Source organism: Colias eurytheme, chromosome 23, assembly GCF_061535395.1.
Source record: "Colias eurytheme isolate Ceu_HAF_F1 chromosome 23, ilColEury1 Martin Lab GWU primary, whole genome shotgun sequence".
In the NCBI taxonomy this organism is placed as follows: Eukaryota; Metazoa; Arthropoda; class Insecta; order Lepidoptera; family Pieridae; genus Colias; species Colias eurytheme.
In genome coordinates, this window is record NC_143002.1 from 6,562,269 (window position 1) to 6,582,557 (window position 20,289).

At 33.8% G+C, this 20,289-nt stretch overlaps 2 protein-coding genes across 2 annotated transcripts in view; one reads left to right on the forward strand and one right to left on the reverse strand.

Moving 5' to 3' along the window:
- The window catches only part of Eip93F (Ecdysone-induced protein 93F), a 213,458-nt gene extending 207,186 nt beyond the window's left edge, over positions 1–6,272 (reverse strand). Inside the window, exon 1 of the mRNA XM_090115284.1 lies at positions 5,564–6,272. The gene's annotated coding sequence lies outside the window, so the exon portion shown is untranslated. The remainder of the gene's footprint in view (positions 1–5,563) is intronic.
- LOC149898356 (uncharacterized) overlaps positions 1–20,289 on the forward strand; it is a 313,253-nt gene that overhangs the window by 241,052 nt on the left and 51,912 nt on the right. The window lies entirely within an intron of this gene.

Consider the following 20,289-nt stretch of genomic DNA (forward strand, 5'->3'; position numbering starts at 1 on the left):
GGCCCCCCATACATGTAACTGAGGGATGAAATTTTTTTTTTCGATGTACATACCCGTGTGGGGTATCAATGGAAAGGTCTTTTAAAATGATATAAAGTTTTCTAAAAAACATTTTTCTTAAAGTGAACGGTTTTTGAGATATCAGCTCTCAAAGTCGTAAAAAGTATGTCCCCCCCCCTCTATTTTTATAACTACGGGGTATAAAATTCTAAAAAAAATAGAGGTGATGCATGCTAATTAACTCTTTCAACGATTTTTGGTTTGATCAAAGTATCTCTTATAGTTTTTGAGATAGGTTGATTTAACTGTAATTTATTATATTTGCTGCTACGGAACCCTTTGTGCGCGAGCCCGACTCGCACTTGGCCGGTTTTATTTTTTCTGTTTTTAGCTCAGAAATTTCAACTGCAGGAAGAACTCATATTGATGATTATTTTTAATTCGATAGCTTAAGCCTTCCTGTTGTATATAGACTAACCAACACTAACATTAGGTGAACATTTTCCTATAACACATTTGATATTTTGTATGTTTTAATAGAAATACAGACAAACATACATCCTACTAATATTATAAATGCGAAAGTTTGTAAGGATGTGTATGTGTGTTTTTGTTACTCTTTCACGCAAATACTACTGAACAGATTGGAATGAAATTTAGCACACATATAGAGGGTAACTTGGATTAACACATAGGATAGGTTTTATCCCGGAAATCCCACGGGAACGGGATGCTGAACCATGCGGGTTTTTCCTTGGAAACGCAGGCGAAGCTGCGGACGGACAGCTAGTCTTAAATGTCTTATAATATATAAATTTCATAATAGGTATAGCCTTAAAAACTGCGTGGGCAAAAAGAAATCCATTTTCCATTTAATTGCAACGATTATCATACTACAACCACTTCCACTCTGCGTTACCTACCACTAACACACAAACAAAAAAAAATGTATGCGTGTACTAGAGTTAGAGTACACACGTAAGAAGTGAAACTTCTTTATGACCTTAAAAATGTCACGAGTATGGCGTAACGCAAAAATGTCACGCGTACGGCGTAACGCAAAAATGTCACGCGTACGGCGTAACGCAAAAATGTTACACTAAATTTTTGTCCAACCCCGATAAAGAAGTTTCACTTCAATAAAATATCCAGTATTAGGTACCAAAATGTACCTAGCTCTTAGTCTATTCTAACCTTAGTCACAACTAGGATACCTACAACCTAGATATAAACTATTAGTCATTTGTTTACACGAGTCATTCAAAATCGTGCCTCGATTTTTAATCAGTCGTTAATTAATGTAAGTTCTTAAATAATGCAAAATACTAATTATAAATTTAAATGCGTATAGTGTAACTAGGTAAGGTTATTTTTGTTATAGGTACAAGTGAAGCCCCATGTCCCCTAGTGGGGTAAGGGGCAGATGCAGTATACATCTGTTTCACTAATCGATTTTCTTTTAGGGACAAGTAGGTGATCAGCCTTCTGTGTCCTACCCGACCGAGACATTTTTTTTTCTTCGTCTCCACCGGGAATCGAACCTAGGACCCCTCGGTGCTACGCTTTCGCGTCAATCACTGTACCAAGGAGGCGGTCCAAAGTCTTTAGGATTAATAATTTTCAAATATTACTGTTCAGTTCAGCTTACACTAAAATTCGTCACCTTGTCACAACAGTACTAATGGGACTTAGGTACTAGGTACTTCAAATAGAGGAGTAACTAAATAAATATATTATGTACAGCATTTTCTGTCATCATTATCATATTATTCAGCCCAAATATTATGTATTGTACTGCAGTGATGTTTTTATGCTTCAGGCTATGATCACGTCATGTCGTCAAAATGTCGGTTTGCGCTAACCGAAGGTTATATCTTTATTCAGTATAGGTATAAGGTAATAGTTAGACTATTTTCTATCCCGAGTTTACCCAATCAAAGCCGCTAGTATTCAAATAAGTAAAGATTATAAATACCTACAAAAAATGTGTGCGTGTACACTAGTACTAGTAGGTACACACGTAAGAAGTGAAACTTCTTTATGACCTTATTTTTCAAAAAATAATTTACTATATGCAACTTTACAGAAATACGTCAATCACGCGTGGTAGGGATAAAAACAAGATGGCGCGTAACGGAAAAATGGCATGCGTAACGAAAAAATGGTACACTAAATTTTTTTCCAACCCCGATAAAGAAGTTTCACTTCAAAAATACCCCGTTGGATTACATTCCTATACCACGTAACTTCAAATGTAAACGTGAAGCGCTTGTAAATTAAATTTGAGGGCATTGTCACCAGCCTGTAACCTAAGCACATGTGATTAAATAAACGAATTAAAAATGGCGCCGGTGCATTGGCGCGCTGTCAGTGTTAAGCCTAAACGAACACCATAGACATGATATAAGTATAGTATTATATTATCTATGATATAATATACCTACATGTGTGACCATAACATGGTTGTAATGTTTTGAAATTTACATACAGTAGATATGTAATATAATAGATTTTTGGCAGGTTACGTTTTGAGAATTTTCTTGGACTAGGTAGGAATAACGATTCTTTTTAACCCGCTTTATCAGCTTCGTCACAGTATATTTGTATGCTTGTATATTTGTATACATACATACAACCGACTCCTTTAGAGTCATTTTGGCTGACTTTAAACAGATTACAGAGTGTCATAAAAAAATCTAAGTATAATACTAACTAATATTATAAAGCTGAAGAGTTTTTTTGTTTGTTTGAACGCGCTTATCTCAAGAAAAATTATTTCGGTGTTAAATAGCCCATTTATCGAGGAAGGCTATAAGCTATATATGATCACGCTAAGACCAACAGAAGCGGAGCCACGCGGGTGAAACCGCGGAGCGATACTATTATGTAAATATAAGACTTTTCTATCCTTATAATATCTTCGACATCCCACGAACTCACGGGTAGAATTAAATACTTAACCACATCAATTATAAATTATAATAGATATTACTGAATACGACAAAAAACTAAAACAATAGCAAACATTTCCACCGATCGTTATATGCGGCAAAAACATTAGAATGACAAAAAGCAGTAAATTGAAAACCGAAGCAATTAGCTCTAATCGCCACCTGTCATGCTACGGGCTGCCGAATATAGACTAAAATAGCCTAACTTTTAGGGTTCCCTACCGAAAGGGTTAAACAGGACCCTTTTATCAGGCGAAAGATGTAGGTTCGAATCCTGTAACGTGATCGAATGTTCTATTCTTTAAAAAATTCTCATTTATAAATTTGACCCTTTTTCCTATTCCTAAGACTTCGTTGTCAGTATGTCTGTGCGTCCTGTCACAAGGCTGTATGTATCTCATGAACCGTAATGCGTACAAACAGTATTAGAAGTTTACAGAGATGATACTATATTTCTGTAATAAAAAGTCGTGAGTAAACAACGGTTGGCACGGTCATAAAACGGATGTGTAACCAAAGTTATACTCTGTCGTCTAGCTTATTCTACGGAACCCTTAGTGTCACAAGTCTGACTCGCACTTGACCGATTTTTTAAATTTTTAAACCCTGCTATTCGGCCAGCGATCGATACTAACAAGGAATGTGCACTATGCTTTATGTACATTTGTTGCTTTAATGTAGGGTCGTTCTATTTAGGAAATTCATTTTTAATGTGCACTGTTTAATCGATATTGTCTCTGGTTTTTGGTGACGGTTTTATATCGGGGTTTAAAGGTTATGTAGTGTCGCCGTCATCTAGTTGAATCTGCGATTTGATTGAATGACTAGCGCGTTCATTGAATGACTACATTTGTATGTATTTTGATTGTTGAGTGATTGTACTTTTTGTAATTTAGGTAGGTACACCAATACATATATGAAAATTGCAAAAAAGGCATATTGGCCAATACATGCATGCAATGGCATTCAATTTTGTTAAATACGTATACATATAAGTAATTAATATTCCTCTGTATATAAATTATAAACCAAGTTATCGTGTTTAATTTCATAAAAATAAATACATACAATAAAAATCCACCTGTACAACCAAAAACTCCGTTTAGAAAATTTAGCAGTTAAAAAACTAAACAAAATTACAAAACAAATGTTTGAATTTAATAGTAGGTACCTGTAGGTACCTCAATATTTTTACTACATATTGACAAAAAACCAAACTCGAAGGGAGTGATTCCCTATATACCTAAGAAGTGCACGCAAGCGAAGCCGCGGGCGGAAAGCTAGTTAACAATTAGCATATTTGTTATGAGGGGACGCCCCGACACACATTTTTATCTATGAATGACAACCCGAATTGTTTATTTAAATGTATGACGCATATTTGTTACTTTACTATAGCTAATAAGTACCTAATAACGTGAGTATGTTGTCATACGACCTCATCTATCATGTCGTGAAAGTTTCATCAGAATCGGTTCAGCCGTTTCAGAGATCATGTTGTACAGACAGACAGAAAAATGTTTAGAAAACGTTTCTATTATTTATTTTCTTATAGTTATGTTAGTAGGTACCTACCTACATAATATACCTAGTACTTACTTGTACTTAGGTATTTCAGTCAATGACATAAATAATATGAAGTCAAATAGATAGATAGGTATAGGTATTGTTGATTGCAGCTAATAGGAAAATTAAGTTTATTATTGTGTTTAGAATTTATTTACTACAAGTTACCTACGCTGCTGTCTATCTTAAATGACTTGACAGATATAGACACAACACTGAGGTGTCGATAGATTTTATGTGTGTGCAGATTATTGAAGCATATCTAAGGAAGCTTTTCATTCGTGGATTATAACAGATTTAATAATCCTCTCAATACCTTCCTTACATCTTATCTTCTTATCTTATATATAAAAATGAATCGCAAAATGTGTTGGTAAGCGCATAACTCGAGAACGGCTGAACCGATTTCGATAATTCTTTTTTTTATTATATTCCTTGAAGTACGAGGATGGTTTTTATGTAGAGAAAACGTAAATATGTACCACGGGCGAAGCCGGGGCGGACCGCTAGTACACAATATAAAAAATTAAAAAACAAACGCCATCGAACTTTCAAATGAGCAAATCGTAATATTCAAAACAATTCAATACCTCCACATTACACCAGCATAACTATCAAATATCTGAATAAATTTCCGTGACGAAAACAATAAGCAAAACTATTAAATCATATCAGAAACCTACAAAACTTGAATGAAAATACACCATTATCGCCTTACTAAACTCGAGTAGAAGCTAAAACATAACGTTACAAAAATATCACTAGTAGTTCGTCAACCCGAAAATGACATGTTCACTCAAGTTTCCACATAAAAATAATAAAAACGATGCATTATAAGGGCGATAATCGCGTGTAAAGCCACCGATCATAAAGAAGTTAGCGACGTATATTGCATTTTGCACGCGCGAACTAGGAATGCGATCAACTCGCGGCAACTTCACGCCAATGCAATCAAGTTCATAGATTAAGATTGGCGTTCCAGTAGCATAAATTACCTATAACTGTAATTAAATCGCGTCGCATTTGAAACACGACGGACAACTTACCTTATAGAGTCTATGCTGTAGTCCATATGCACTCGGACACAAAACGTTATCTCTCCAAAAATATAGTTCACTAACACTTAACTAGTTTATATCTATTTTGCACTATGACATCACAATGAGTTTGTACGTAAGGCACTATGTCTAAGGTCTAGATCACAAAATTGAGCAATTAAAAAAATAGTTTGCGTTTGAGGTCATCGAACGTAGGTCGCGATTGGCGAGGTAAATTCAAAAGTTTGTATAAAGTTTGCTGTTTGAATTCGGTAAGTTTCGGCTCCGGGGCGGGGTCCATTCGTATTTTCGTATGTTTTAGTGTTTACTGTTTGATGAGCGCGAGGCGCGTGCGGGGCCGCTCGCGCGCAACTGAAGATTGTCGTAGGTTAAGTTTAGTAAAAAACACCGCTACATCAATTTTCCGCGGGCAGGCAGACACAGTTTCACCGCGCCAAAAAATTTTCCCACCTCACATTTTCACACTATCGGTCGTCGAGGTTGTTTTGACAGATCCATTAATAACAACCATGTGTACTATGGAATATGGAGCGCGTAGATGGCGCTGCGACCGCGAGAAAAAAGGCAATGTCCAACTGAACGAACTAGCAACGCGCGTAAACACAACGAAATTACTGAATGCAACTTTTCATTATTTTATTTCGCTATGCACCGGCCGACGTCACCCAAATAGCGGTCGCGGGGAGCTATGTCCGTCTCTTTCCCGCGGGCGGAGCGCGGGAATTTGTTTTTCGAAAACGTCAATGTCAAATTTGAATTTTCGAGGTGCGTTCGGTAATTATTGGAAAGAATGTGTATATTTGCGTGTGTTACGCAATGCGCGTTGCATAGACCGTGCATACGTGCACAGAACCGCATTTGTACTGAGACTAGATGACATTCACAGAGGCTTAACTCAAGTTCAGACGGATGCGGCGTCAATAAACTGGCCGATGCGATGTTTGAACGTAATTTTATATCGGCATTACAAGTAGGAAGTTGCACTAATATCGAACTTTGTTACAACTACGTTTAATGTCTCAAAGGTATTCACAGAACACCCTTTAATAACGATCTTCAAAAAATTATAAAATATAACGTTATTTCTTTGTCTATTATTAAAGTAAAGTTAACAGAAAAATTGCAATGCATTCAAAATATCTAGGTTAGTTAAATGAATACCGTATGACATTTTCATGAATCGGCCCTAATTAATCAATTTAGCTTATTTTAGACAATTAATTTGGGGCATATTTAATGCCTAGACACTTATTTTGATACAGTTTACAAAATTACAATCCATCATGTAATTGCATGCATAGTTTTTATAATATTTTATACATTAACACAATCTGACCGACATATCCTATACCTATTTAAATGAATATAATAAGCTCAAATATAATATGTAATTAACTACAACAGAAGTAAATAATTGCATATTACATTATCCCACAAATATAATTTAAAGTTAAACATTTAAAATAGGTTATTTTCCCAGTCTCTGCATCAAGTATTCCTAGATAGAAACTCAGTCATATGAAATTGAGAGTGACCTGCCTAGGCAACATCTGTTGCTAACTGGCTAGAATCATTTGCGTTTCAGTAATTCGAAAACTCTTAATTTTCATTTAATTCTGATTTTTTATCTATATCTACGAACTTTGCAAAATATAAAGTACCAAAAGATTTCGTAAATAAATGTATATAAGCAAAAAAATTTACAAAATTACACCTAATGTTACCTAATGTTAATATGAAAAGGGTACCTAATTTACATAAAATGAACTCTGTACAAAAAATTAATATTTCACACAATAAGGAAAACAATTGCCAAAATTTATGATGATTCCTTTTTATTTCAAGGCGTTGTGGTTTTCCTGTTTGACGAAATATGTATTTGTTCATTCCAGTATAAATACAAGAATGATAAAACTGAAACTGATTCATTATAATATCAAAAAATCTTAAATTATTATTTTATTTTCATTTCCATTTTACGAATGAAATCATATCAATATCTACGCTCGACATACAAAAAAAATAAAAAGCATTTCTTTACGTAACGCAACGGTGCGCCTTGCACTATGCAAACTTGTAAGAAAAAAAAGCAATCGATTCGTCCTGACAGCTGTCATTCAAACATCTCATTCCAAATTCAAATGGCGCGGCATCCGAATTTAAAATTGGAACCGTGCGAATTTCGGCTTCATTTTCATTCAGCGAAAGTAATTTGCTTTTTTTTTTTCGCTTCGTCCTGCCAAATGCATTCGGCCTCGGTGCGGTGTCATTGACCCCGTGTATTCGGGCGACGTCCATTTAAGTTGGGAAAGGTCAGGCTTGTGTGTACGTTGTGCATGTGTGCGTCAGCTTTTACTTTCGCTGTTATTCGAAATTGGAATACGATTTTCCTTTTTTCGACCGTCTGGAATTTAACGATACGCAATTTGAATATGCTAAACGGAGGGACAAATGAAGTCGTATAGACATTGGTGTTTGTTAATACAATTAATGAAGAGGATAAACTTAATTTGGGCATATTAAAATGTATTTAAGAGCAATTGCAAACCATTTATATGATGCAATTTTGACAGTGTCTCATCAAAATACTAGAAGACCAAGTTTTGACTTCAAACATTAGTTCAGTAAGTACCTACATATTCATAATTAAGAAACGTTATACAATTTAGAGTTATAACGTATAAGTACTTCGCCCAAATAACAACCGTAAGACAACCGCTGTTCACCCGAAATTCCTTATCTTATCAACAATTTCGTGTCACTGACCTGCCAATTCTGCACAAATTGAGAAAGGTCATGGTACGATATGTCCGTCCCGCTCTCACACACGGCTTAATGTTTATCAAGTGCATCTGTCTCTTTTCATTTCGGTACAATGATCCGTTGACGCAGGTGGTAAAGTGTCATAATTATTTGAACTGGTTTCAATGCCTTAAAGTTCTTTATATATGTAGGTATGAATTGACTGATTGTGTGTATTTTTAGGTTTTACGCTTAATTCGGTCAATGGAGATACAGTTTTAATAACACGACGCTAATTTAAGTACTTGTAATTATATAAATATGTATGTCAAAATGAAAGACATATTCTTTTGAACGTAATCTTCTTTTAATGTACGCATGACTGTGACTAATCGCGTGTAAAAACTGAAGAAGTTTCATAAAAACTTTCCCTTTACTTTTCTCCCTACAGGAGATAATTTCCAAAAATACTTCACTACGTACTCGCCTATGCTATGGAGGAAAGCTTCGAACAAAAGTCAGTCTTCAGTCAGTCATTACTTTATGTAGATTGTAAGAATATCGATTGAACACAATCTCAAACATTTATTTATTCAATTAGACTTCTTCTAGAAGCACTTTTGAATCCTCATAACATAATATTTTAACGTAACTTACGTCTTAGCGTGAATATATCAATATTTATAGCCTATAGCCTTCCTCGATGAATGGGCTATTGATACCGGAAGAATTTTTCAAATCGGACCAGTACAAACAAACAAACAAACTCTTCAGCTTTATAATATTAGTACCTATAGACCACCGAACAGTGGATAAGAAACGATATAATTTTAATGTCAATAACATACATATTTGACGAGGAAATAGGTGACAACACTTCTATGATCTACTGAAACAGTCCCAATTGCTATAATATTATCTATCCTTGCGTAACAAGCCCACGCAAACATTGTGATTCATTTGTGAATGACACAAAGGAAACATATCGGTGACCACACGTTCTGTGAATATAGGATAAGTGGGATATTTTTATAAAGGTGAAGGATGGAGGTATGAAATTAATATTAAAATCAGATGATACAATTTAGAACCTATAATAATACTTTTTTTTTCTTTGAAAATAAAAGTCATTAAAAATTAAAAACACCTTTTAGAAAATGTATTATTATCTAATTCTGTTTTTATTTGTTCATAAATAGTATATACTAATGCATATGCATATGTATTATAGTTCCGTAGGTATGAATATTCATACATTATTTCATTACCATCAATGGCATTTTAAAGTACTCACCTATGTATTGACATTTCACGCATATCCGTACAACAAGTTTATATTCTATGATCTTTAAGACATAATAAATGTACATATATTATTATGTACAAAATTAGAGAAACCTAATTGTAACTCGCGACTTTGTAGTCATACTTATATAATGTGTGCATGCAACTACTTTTAATTTCAATGAAAATGTTTAATTATTTCATAGACACAGTAGTTTTGAATACTTATTTCTGTGCACCGTTGTGGGTTATACTGCACTTCAAAGAAGAATTTCTTGAGATTTCTTAAAACATTGTTTTAATTCAATAAATTATCTACTTACATTTTTTGTAAGTTTCTTTATAAAACATATGATACTTATCTACCACATGTAGAGAAACAATATGACAGTGAAAAGTTATTTTAGAAGTTTCTGAACACCATGGACGTATAAAAAAAGACGGACGGTATATCGCCTAAACATTGAGTGAAGCCTAGTTATGGCGGCGAAACATCCATGTGTGTGTGCCATGTTGCCATGGCAACAGCTGTCCTGATGACAATGGCGGCTGTATTTTTTTCTATAAATTTTGCCGTAATAATTTTGTCATTAAAACGTAAAAGAAATAACTTGCTGCCCTGTGGAATGTAATCCCTTGTGTTTTGTTATTTAAAATTGTACTGTTGCGACACCATTTAACCACGCAAGACGGCATTTTAAATATTTTTTGTAAAACAGTGACGCAGTTAATCAGTCGGTAGTTCACGACGTAATGGCGGCCGACTAGCTTACTATGGTGAGAGTGTGTGCGTGTTTATTGTCTTTACACGATCGCTAGCTTACTATGGTGGCTTCACGTTGTTTGTTCGTAATACGGCGTCCGTCTTTTTTTATACGTCCATGCTGAACACTTTTTACTTACAAATATGTATATATATAAAATAAAATAAAATTTTATCAAATCCCGCAAATTTTAAATTATTGGTCACCTTCAAACACATCAAAATATTTGTCTTAATTTCGTGGGATTACAAGAATTTGGCAGTTACAGCCGAAAATAAGGAAATTGATTAAGAAAATTAATTCATTTGGCGGTAAATACAATTAATGATCTGTATACGAATTCTTGGTACATAATAAGGAAATGAAATCACAATTTTGGGTTTTGACACATAGACCGGGAGATACTGACACAAAATTTCGAGTCATTTGTAACAAGGATGGCGGTTCTACAGGGGTCTTAGTACGCAATGACAAAAAGAAAAATGATGGTGTGAACGCTGGTACCGGTGGCTAAGTCGCGTGGGCGTTTGTCGAACTCGTCGGAAAAATAGCGAAAGTCAAACGATTTGTAACACAAAAATTTTAGAATTTGCCGATAGCCCATAAAAAAGTAGTAGGCGGTAGTGTCATGCCATACTTTTCCGGTGTGACTTACAGCCCGCCATACCGACGCGAATGTGTTGATTTAAATAAAACAATCATTCAACCATTTGTACCAGGCTAACTTTTGCACAGGTAACTATCGTCGTGCAGCCATTTACGAAAATCGCCATGCCATACTTTTCGGACGATTCCAAATGGTCGCCATACCGCCGAAAATCTGCAAAAAAAATTTATTTTGCCAAACTTTTTGTACCAGTATTGCATTTGGATTTTTGGAGAGTATTTGATAAAATGTGACCATTATTATATTTGCCATACTTCTAGTAGGGGGAAAAAGTGCTGTCATACTTGAAAACTTAATTTATTATTAATTTATATAAGTGAAGATTTCCAACACATAGATCTTTGAAATTTTGTATTTATATTTGTTGATCCTCAAACTTACAGGAAAAATAAGTGCCATACTGTTACAAATCGTTTGACTTTCGCTATTTTCCGACGAGTTCGACTAACGCCCACGCGACTAAGCCGCCGGTACCAGCGTTCACGCAATCGTTTTTCTTTTTGTCATTGCGTACTAAGACCCCTGTAGAACCGCCATCCTGTTACAAATGACTCGAAATTTTGTGTCAGTATCTCCCGGTCTAACAGTTAACTAAAATTTAACCAAAAATGATACATTCTACATAATATTATGTATACTTTATTTATAGTATTCAATTTTTATTTCTTTCGTAATCTAAAGTTTATAATATGTAGGGCAATATGTTTATATTTGTTTTTTTATGGATACTTTTGCATCGATATAGCAGAAATATATTTTGCGGAAAAACTATTCTACTAAATTTATAAAAATCTCGTGTCGTGTTTGTATATTTACGTTCCTCGGTAACGGCTGGACCTATTTTTATGTTTTTTTTTGTGTAAAGATAGCTATTGTATTAGATGGGAATCCTAAAGCATACAATGATACAACTTATAAACCAGCAGATGGAGTCCTGACAGAACTTTGCTTGGTCAGCTAATTCTTTATAGTTGTTTGGGTTATGGGCTACTGTTGTGTATGTCAGATTGTATATATATTTATTTATTTATTCATTCTTATGTACCTACACATACTAACACTAGCTGCGCTTCGCGGTTTCACCCGCATGGATACGCTCCTGTTGGTCAAGTAGCGTAATGATATAATTATGTACCTATTGGCTCCCTCGATAAATGAGCTATCTAACACCGAAATAATTATTTTACAAACACTTCAGCTTTATAATATTAGTATAGATTTTTATATGTAATACTAGTGGTCCACCCCGGCTTCGCCCGTGGTACATATTTCGCAATAAAAGGTAGCCTAGTATGTCCTTTCTCGGGTATCAAAATACATATATCCATACCAAATTTCATGCAAATTGGTTCAGTAGTTTAGGCGTGATTGAGTAACAGACAGACAGACAGAGTTACTTTCGCATTTATAATATTAGTATGGATAAGCAAGCTTATGGCTTATGCAGGTCAATATTGGCGCTTTTACACAATAAGTACATTTTATAATATACAGTTATTGAAAATCAAGTATCACTGTGTGTTAATCTGTTTGAAATTATATAAATAACCTTTGTTTTGTTTTCAGGCTTAAGTTCCTTTAGTAGTAAAAAATGAGAAGTACCTACCTATATGTCAAAACATTTGCAATAGAGAGTAAATAAATTTGACATTGCGCATAGAGCAACGCACTAGTGGATTATTGATAAAAATGCTATCACTCGCATTTGGTGATAACGGTTATCAGCTGTTAATTTAGAAAATATTGTCCTGGTCTGGTCGACGACCTGGGTTAGGGCTACGAACCGTGGTTTTTCCTAGATTAACAACGATTTACATTATTTAACTGGATTGTTTAAATTATGTTTTTGGAAAGTAAATGCTTTTAACGTATTTTAAATGATGATTATATTATACATAGGTACTTGCTGTTAAGAGGTCAGGAGAGATATTGAAAAAATCGCGTGTAAAATGCGTTAAATAAGTCTTTATAATTTCCAAATGATAATGTAAACATTCGTGTAAAATAAAACACAAGGAAATATATTTGGGAACGTTATTAAGTTCGTTTACAAAATATGTTTTCACAGTAATGATTGTTTTATTTTATATATATAGACCGGGAGATACTGACACAAAATTTCGAGTCATTTGTAACAGGATGGCGGTTCTACAGGGGTCTTAGTACGCAATGACAAAAAGAAAAATGATGGTGTGAACGCTGGTACCGGTGGGTTAGTCGCGTGGGCGTTAGTCGAACTCGTCGGAAAAATAGCGAAAGTCAAACGATTTGTAACACAAAAATTTTAGAATTTACCGATAGCCCATAAAAAAGAAGTAGGCGGTAGTGTCATGCCATACTTTTCCGGTATGACTTACAGCCCGCCATACCGACGCGAATGTGTTGATTTAAAAAAAACAATTATTCAACCATTTGTACCAAGCTAACTTTTGCACAGGTAACCATCGTCGTGCAGCCATTTACGAAAATCGCCATACTTTTCGGACGATTCCAAATGGTCGCCATACCGCCGAAAATCTGCAAATTTTTTTTATTTCGCCTATCTTTTTGTACCAGTATTGCATTTGGCTTTTTGGAGAGTATTTGATAAAATGTGACCATTATTATATTTGCCATACTTCTAGTAGGGGGACAAAGTGCTGTCATACTTGAAAAATAAATTTATTATTAATTTATATAAGTGAAGATTTCCAACACCTAGATCTTTGAAATTTTGTATTTATATTCGTTGATCCTCAAACTTACAGGAAAAATAAGTGCCATACTGTTACAAATCGTTTGACTTTCGCTATTTTCCGATGAGTTCGACTAACGCCCACGCGACTAAGCCGCCGGTACCAGCGTTCACACCATCATTTTTCTTTTTGTCATTGCGTACTAAGAACCCTGTAGAACCGCCATCCTGTTACAAATGACTCGAAATTTTGTGTCAGTATCTCCCGGTCTAATACCTTAGGTTCAACACATTCTTCATAGGATTTCTTTGACTTGTGTATAGTATGACATAAATCATTCATAATATGAAGTTATTTATTTAGTTCTATAGCCATAATTTGAAGTTATTTATTTAGTTATATAAGAAAGTAGAAATACTCATACCGAATATATTCGGCACCTAAACCGAATAATTCGGCCGAATACGAATAGTGAAAAAGATGCCGAATATGGAATATACGCATCCCTAATACCTACTATTCTTCTAAGCTTATGACTAATAAAAACTGCATGCATCTTAAATTTTCCAATTACGCAGTCCTATTTTTGTCTCTAGTGTAAAGGTAAATAAAAGGCAATAATTTATTAAATCTTTATTTTCAAAACATTAAAAACTGCTTCTCTTTTATTACAATTAACAACTAGTAATTTACAACTAGTGAAGGTTCAGAGTTCAGACCATCATCCACCACGCTGGCCAACTGTTCGGTTCTTGGGCATGTCATTGCCAGTATCTTCAAGATGTCCCATCTCCGATTTGAGCAATTTGCTAATGTGTAACTTCCATAAACTACTTGGTGATATCCATTTTTTTCACCAATTGAAGTAAATATATGTCAAGAAAACTTCTGCACATTCGTGATTCGTCCGTCTTCAACTTTTAACGACTGATTGTGTTCGCTGAGCCGCGGCCGCCGCGAATCTGTTAAGAGAAAATGAAAAAGTAATTAGTCATTGATAATATCGAAGTAAAAACTTATTACTTTGAATAGTAGTACAGTTGTATTAACATTTTGTAATATAAACGTGTCGGTGACGCGAATTCATAAGATTTTATCCTCATAAAAAGTACTATTCTTTGCAATTTACAACATAAGTTTTCTCTGCAAAAAGATATTTTGGCAACCCTAATATCTGTCTGGCTTTAGTTTATTTAGATTATCGTACAAGAATCAGTCGCGACCACGTGGTTAATACTACTACAGTATTTTTTATATACAAAGATCCCTTTATGGTGTAGGGTAAACAAACCGAATTCAGTCACTTTATGCTTTTATGTATTTGGTAATTTCAAAGTCAAAGGCTATTCTTAAATGTTAACCTGAGCGTTCTATAATAGTCTCTACAATGATGGAGGAAATAATATTTTTAGATGTTTTGGCATTCCTAATTCACCTTGACGTTTTAATTGCTGATTCCATCGAGTTGCTTGAATGACAGTTAAAAATGACCTAGTTATTTTTTTTTTACCAAATTCCACTATTGTATTTTTACCACATTTTTACATTATATTAATTAGCACTGATGCTATACTCTCATGAATCTAACGACAGATATGCTAGAATGTTTAAAGCCCTTTAAGCTGCAAAGCGTGCCTAAGAAATAATTAATTGACTTGTCGCTATTGTTTTTGATAGTCCTACATTTACTTCAACTAAAGAGGCAGTAAGTATTACCAAAAGCTATAATTTTTATTTTAATATGTTTGTAGTTTTGTGCTTTACTTGAATTTATACGCATTTTAATTAATTATTTATAATGTATGTACATATCCGCGGATCACAGACACAATAGAAAATCTATTGTGTCTCGGCCCGATCGGGCCGCTCGGTGGTCAATGGGTTAACATTCATTTCATTGTACAACTGCTGCAGTTCAGTTCAGCAGCTTTATTACTGAAAAAATATACCTTCCAAGCAACCAGCCATGTAAACAACTATTTCGATATTATAGTTAAGAAGTACCTAGAGATTCATCTGTATAATATAAATTGCTTAATATACGTTTAGGACAACAGACTATAATTCTAACAGTTATCTATAGACTTAGTGCTTTGTTGAGTATCAGCATATTATCAGTATGTTGCTTTTTAACAAGTTTTTATTTTTATTTTGGTAAATACTTGAAATATATCTCCTGCATAGTTAGCTCTAAAAGAACACACAGTCCAAATACGGTCAGTAAAATATTATAATTTATCCAAACTGGCCGTCATTACTGCATTTACCTTACCATAAAAATATTCGTTATCAAACGTCACTGACCTGCTCAATGGCAGACGCTGTTATCAAACGTTAATTAGTAAATTCTAATTTCGTAACATTTATGTTGAAGTGATTGTTTCATGGACAGGAAAGTGATTTTAAACTGAGTTTGTTGTTTTAGTTGATGATACATGCTGTGTGGAAGATTGTACCTAATTATTATTAGTGTTGGTCGTTAATATTGTTTTTTTAATATCTAGTTTTGTATAGGTGTTTAGATATACATGATCTTACACTAAGTAGATATAATAGGTATGTATAGTCAAATTAAATGTTGTAGAAATTGTCATATTTTTAGAGAAAAGATATGGTTATCATCTACATTTGTTTATCATATAACATTACCTGGTAGGTATTAGCAGACTTTCTACGAACTAATTTCAGGATCTCGATCGTAAGTGTCTGAATCAAAATTGTTGGTTGCTTGTTATTTGCTTGCTTGTTTATTGTACAACTAGCTTTCCGCCCGCGGCTTCGCCGGCGTTTTCAAAGAAAAACCCGTTCCCGTAGGATTTCCGGGATAAAACCTATCCTATGTCCTTTCTCGGGTATCAAAATATCTCTATACCAAATTTCATGCAAATTGGTTCAGTAGTTAAGGCGTGATTGAGTAACAGACAGACAGACTAGACAAAGTAACTCTTAGGTACTTTCGCATTTATAATATTAGTAGGGATTACTTTTAGGCAACATTTCAATTTCAAAATGTTTACTTTCAACATTTCTTTTTAATATACATATTCGGTTCAGTTGGTAGTTAAATTTTATTGCATACACAACAGTAATCTGTCTGTCTGTCTTACCATTACGAAACCAATTTAAACCACTCTCTACAAAAGATGAAATTTTTATCAAATCATTATTTACTGGATTACGACTCTTACTTGACCGTCTCTTTAACAGGATATACTTAAACGTCTGTAAAACAGTTTCGTGGTCATATCCAAAAAGTGGGAGCGAGATATCTATAGATTATCGATAAGATAGAAAGGGACAGATGCAATGAATCAGGGTTCAACGATCCTTTTGATGAAACACATTGACATACATGTGACGAATGTTTTATTGTAATAATTTTATCTTAATCTTGCTGAATGTGTGTTGACTAATGCTGTTTTTGTTGCGTCTATATAGAAACTGAAGCAATAATTATTGAAAAGGTTTTTAGTGAAGATAGATATAAATAAGTTGCATCAATTTTAAACGTACCCTGATTGATGGATTTTAATATAACAGTGTGTTTGATTCCTCTGGCTTTATCTTAAAAAAATGGCGAAATTTCAGCACCAATTCAATCGCGAATACGAACTAAGTATATTTGTAAGGTAGATATAGATACCTAAAAGTATGTACTTATAAGATAGATGTTTACGCACAGTAGAGCTTTTTTCTTCAAAAATATATTTTCAGCCATAATAACTACTTTACTTACACTTTTTGATAGAAAGGCTAACAAGTTTTGAACTCTGAGAGGCTTTGAATTCTACCAAATTTTCAAAATTTTCATCTTTACATAGGTACCTAATGATCAAACAATTAATCTACAAAAATGACAGAATGACTATAATATATTCATAGCCTTATTTCCCTACAAACAGTTTTATCTCCAACAATTAAGGGCACTATCAAATACAAAATCGCACGTACGAACACAGCCTTATTACTGTTAGCGGTCAAGCAACCAGATTGCGCTGACAGCGACCAAGGTTGTTCTGTAATGTCAAGCATTACGTTACAAATTATATATCTGTACACGGCTTATAAATTCCACTGGCCAGTGTGTACATGACTTAAAAAGTAATACAAATTAGTCACGCCGTGTATGGCGTTCTTTATGTGTGTTCGAATCGTGAGTGGACGCTTTATGTGTTCGTAATTTGAATTTGGAGATTCTAATTTCGAAAGATATAAGTGGGAATCACGTGGGAATCTTGCTATAATCTTTTAAATTTTAATATCTGTGTTGTATGTAGTTAGTAGTTACTTTTGTAACAAAAGTACAAAATGCATTGGCCATTGTTTTTTCATTATGTATCTATTTGATGACTTTTTATCGGCGATAAACGTTAAAATCTGCGAAAATTTCAAAATTATGTAACTTCTTAATTTTACCTACCTATAAAATTAAAAGTTCTTTTAATTTTAATATTCTTTCTTTTTATTAATAGTAAAGCTACAATTTCCAATGTAGGATAGAAAGAATATATGCTGGATACTTTAGTAATTATATTGAGATTATTAACGTTACTTACATGCTCATTTTAAATTATCAGTCCTTATAGTTTAATTAAATAAATAACTCTACCGTGAACTTTGACAAACAGGCCTTCAATCCTTACCAAAAGTTTAGCCAAAAGGATCTTCGTACAATTACGCACGAATTTCGCTTTCAAGGTCGACGTTGGGGCAGGTCGGCGTGACGTCACCGCGCCCTCCAAAACTCGGGGTCGTTGACCGCGCCGCCATTACGGAAACTGTGTTGCGCGTTCGGAATTCGAATTGGGGCCTTTTGTGTGTGTGCGTCGAGTATGTGTATGTGTGCGTGTTTGGGGCTTCCTTTTTTGAAATGCAAACAATGCAATGTTCCCTCTCATTGGGCTTTTGGACAATTAAGTTTTTAAGACGCTGATTTCCTTGTGCCGAATGTTTGCGTGCAAATTATTCGTTTGTCTTCGCGTAATTAAAGTTGAAAATTTGCATTACGATTAGTTGGTGATTGTTTTTCGTCTAGGATTTGAAGGATACAAATTTAACAATTAAGTAATTTTAAAACGCTAAAATTAAAAACAAAGCTTAAATACACGATCATAAACTAAAAATAAAAACAACAATTATTTTCATCTAACACAAAATTAACAACATAAATTCGAAGCTGCACGCCATTTTTCTAACAAATAAATAACATAAAAACTAGCCGAACCGGTTGGGGAGAAAAACTACACAATAGCAGCCAATCATCTAACGGTGTTCAAATTTCGAATGCGCTTGAGTGGGGAGCGTTAGACGCACACTAACAACCTTGTATATACATAATGGGCATAGACTATAATGGTGCATGTACACAGTCAGCGAGGCAAATTATTATGAAAATAAAAAAAGATTATAGTATAATGGGTACCTACTATAATGGTGAATTTACACATTCGTGAAATTAGTGAGAAATAAAAAATATATATTAATTAAAAAAACTGAATATAAATGGGCATAGGTAGGTACCTACGTGAAGCTAATATTATTGTAAGCGTATAAAAATGTAAAGCTGACAAGATATTAAACGAGCAACTACAGAGTTTCTTGCCAAATTTTCTCCGCAACTGCTTTCCGAACCGGTATAATATAATAAATTATTATAGTAATTTTGATGATTGAAAAGAGCTAAAGAAAGTCTAGTTGTTATTTGAATGAAATAATGTTTTAGTTTGAACAAAGTATTGCGAACAGTGTATCCAATCGACAATCGTATAGGAACACGAAGATATGCGCGATTGAGAGCCGAATATGTAAACGCACCATAAAGAAGCGCGTTTTAAAAACCGGCCGTTGTTTTTCTATTTTTAAATGGGTTCGAATTTCAAATATGAAGGCCTAATGCGTGTTAGACGAGAAGCATAGACTGTAGAGTTCTAGACTATATAGTGTCTATGGAACTGGTTTTAAACGGTTAGTAAATGTTTTTTTTTTTGCTTCGAGTCTTATTTCTGTTACCGGTTTTTAAATGGTTCTATATTAACGGTTGAGAGTGGGCTGTGAAATTGTAATGTTACAATTGTATTGAAGTTATGGTACCGGATAACGAAAGTAGAAATTATTTATATTACCTAGGTATGTAATATCTAAAGATACAATATTTAGATATTACATACCTACTTAATAATATTATAGTATTTTAAACATATTAAATATTAGATAGGTATCTAATTAATATGTTTATGACACATTTATATGTAGGTTTATCTATTGAATAAGTATTGATTAATTTTATAATTGTAACTACAATTTTTTTTGAACATGCATAATTAATAAAATTATTATTGATTACCTAGGTACAGGAAAAAATACTAAGTACCTAAAAAGAATAACACTTTTAATTATCAATGTAAAATTCAACATAAAATTTAATTTATGCATAATTTATGTTAAGTATTTATTTTAATGTCTTCATACTCCATCACACAATAAAGTATATAACTTTATGTTCGCAACTAGCTACACCAATAGCAGCCATTCTCTATGGTCATAAGATTCAAAATCAACACTAAAAAAAGTTTAGTCATCCAT